Genomic DNA, 3,035 nt, shown 5'->3' with positions numbered 1-3,035 from the left:
TTTCCACCTTCCAGAATATCCTTATTAGTGAATCTTTATATTCACTATAGCATGATCAGATGAGTCCAAAGACACCTACAAAAGAGGTAAACATGTATTTAGTATAAGAGTCCAGAGTCCAAAAAGGTGTAATATTTAATATGAACTAAAAGTGTAAGCTTACCATATCTGGCACGCTTTGGACAGCTTCGAGCTCCGAAGACAATCTTACAACTGCCCACTCCAACTTTCTCAAGCAATTCCCACTTCACCATTCCAAACATCTAGTCACACTGAACTCAACTCAAAAGACTCATAGTCACCACAAGTCATAATGTTGAGATAGGCTGAGTGACAGGCAAATCTTGGATGCGTTGCGTTCAGAGACCACTTCAGCACCCCGGAGAGCTACTTATGGCTCACAGTTTAGTTGTTCACAAACAGGTCCACTCCACTCGCAGGCAGCATCTTCCAGGTTGAAACAGAACCATGACAGACCAGATCGGTCAATTTACACATCAGCTTTCTCTAGTTAGTCTGTCTCACAGGGAAAAAATAAAATAAAAAGTACTTCCCGATGAAGATGGTTTCCATACAGTGTTGAGTCGATCGATCCAAATATTGGAAATGGAAAATTAATAAAAGATATACAAAAATATATATTTGATTTGAAGAAATCTATTAATTAATAAGAAAGCAGGTCTAGATGGGCTCTAGGCCCATTCAATCCCTTCAAAGTGACCTGAGAGCATGTGGATCGTAGGCGTTACTCATTAACCTAATCCATATTGCACTGTAAGGCACAATATAAGAGGATTGACAGTATAGGCTACATACTGTAGGCTGGGGTTGGAGAGAAACCAAACCTTGCTATAAGGAAGAAGTGAAGCCCTTTCCCACCTCACAAAAATCATCAGATATTAAATTGAACTGATGATAACATGATGAAAAGGACACAGACATAATGCAAACTCAGATCTAAGATCAGTCGAGGTTTTTTACCATGGAGACACCTTGTTGCACGAAGACACCTGAACCGTGCCTTAATTGGTCTAATATGCCAACTGCACAGGCCCCACAGTTTAAATGAATTTGCACCTTGGTGGACAGGGAGTAATTAGAGATAACGAAAGGTTATCCCAGCCAGGGAGCCCCATGAGCTTTTCATATTTGTGTGCGTCAGTCTTTTCAGCTCTTTTGACAACACCACCCGGGAAACTGCAGCATGAGCACCAACACACTCACTCCAAAACCCTCTACAACCTGAAAGTGAACATTGATGTCAGTTTAAGGGACTGAATAAGTTGATTTACTTATACAGGATCAAATCTTATACAGGATCAAATCATAGCATTGTCTAATACGATCATGGCCCTTGTGGCCTTGCAGCAACCAGTACCAATAGGATCATAGCGATTTTGCAAATATTGAAAACAGTAAAGTAAATAAATAGCCTAAAGCAAAACTTAAAACACACATATTTTTGTTGAATATCCATAGTCAAATAAATATACATATAACTGTGAGTTGTGGTGGTTTAGGATGTAGGACTAGGTATTACAAATCTAAGAATCTAAGTTACATTCAAATAACAAAAGAACAAAATAATATATGTACCGTATATCAAAATAAGAATGACTATTTGGTAAAGTCAACATTTTGACAAAGGCCGGCAGGCTTCACATCACACTATCGCACTGATATCAGGCTATCGCCGTTCCACCTTTGTTGACCCATATCCCATAAGCTGATGAGCCTCTTAAACGTAACACCTTGATACCGCTGCACAGCATCCAGGAATAGAGGAGAAACATGAGGGCTCAGCAGAACACCCCTGCTGTGAATGGACACCGATGGGCACCAGTACAGTACTCTACTGCACTGTCACGACATCTGCCTCTCCCTCTGATTGATGTAGGTTTGTATCTTGCCAGTGGTGGAAAAAGTACACACATGTTTTACTTAAGTAAAAGTATCAATACTGCAATATAATAATACTCTGTTACAAGCAAAGGTCCGGAATTCAAAATGTACTTGAGTAAAAGTACAAAAGTATTGGTATCAGAATGCACTTAGTAGTACCAAAAGTACCAAAAGTAGAAAGTACTCATTATGCAGAATATCCCATTTCACAAGTTTTCAAATGTGTAGAATGTCTAAAAATCTTTTGAAAATAGCAAGATCTACAAGCTCACAATGCGTCGCATCGCGACGCATTGTGAGCTTGTAGATCTGCTATTTTCAAATGGCCAAAATGTATATAGGGCTGAAGTGGTTAATGTATGTGTTGTAATGATAATCAAAATCTACAAAGTCTCTAGTAACTAAAGTATTCAAATAATTGTAGTGGAGTAAAGGTGCAAAATTTGCCTCTGAGATGTAGTGGAGTAGAAGTAAAAGCATTTGAAGTTGGAAATAATCAAGTAAAGTACAAATACCCCAAAATTTTACTTAAGTAAATCTATTTAGTTACTTTCCACCACAGGTTAAGCATATCCTTAATATAAATCATGCTAGAACAGGGGGGATGCAACTTTGATGATGGAGAGGGCCACTATATTTCCACCCTCACTTCACATTGCATATACTGTCGTGCAGACATCTCTTATCTACGTATTTTAACTTTTTTTCGTAAATGAATGCCGCACCTCGCCATTCAATGTCACACAAAAGTAGCAAAAGTAGCCGATCTACAAGCTCAAAACACATTGCACGTTTTCAGCTTGTAGATCTGCTATTTTTTTATTGGAATCCTGATTTCTTTTTGCTATTTTTGAATTGGAATCCCGAAAAGTATTTTTTTAAATTTAATTTCAAATGCATTTAGTTATACTTATGTTAACTTTAGGAACTTGAATACAAATACATTGGACATAAAAAAGACAATACATTTTTAATACTAGTCATTAAGCTACTAATATTGACTGAAGTAATTAAAGCGGGTCATGTTTGCATGTTTGGAATTGTAACAGCTGAAATCAATAATAATATTATTGTTTTGGAGAGTATTGTTTTCACTTTCTAAATATGACACACCGATTGGTCAAGCCTCACGT

The sequence above is a fragment of the Gymnoscopelus microlampas genome (genome assembly GCF_963454915.1).
Source record: "Gymnoscopelus microlampas genome assembly, chromosome: 8".
In the NCBI taxonomy this organism is placed as follows: domain Eukaryota; kingdom Metazoa; phylum Chordata; class Actinopteri; order Myctophiformes; family Myctophidae; genus Gymnoscopelus; species Gymnoscopelus microlampas.
This window is presented reverse-complemented; position numbering follows the sequence as displayed.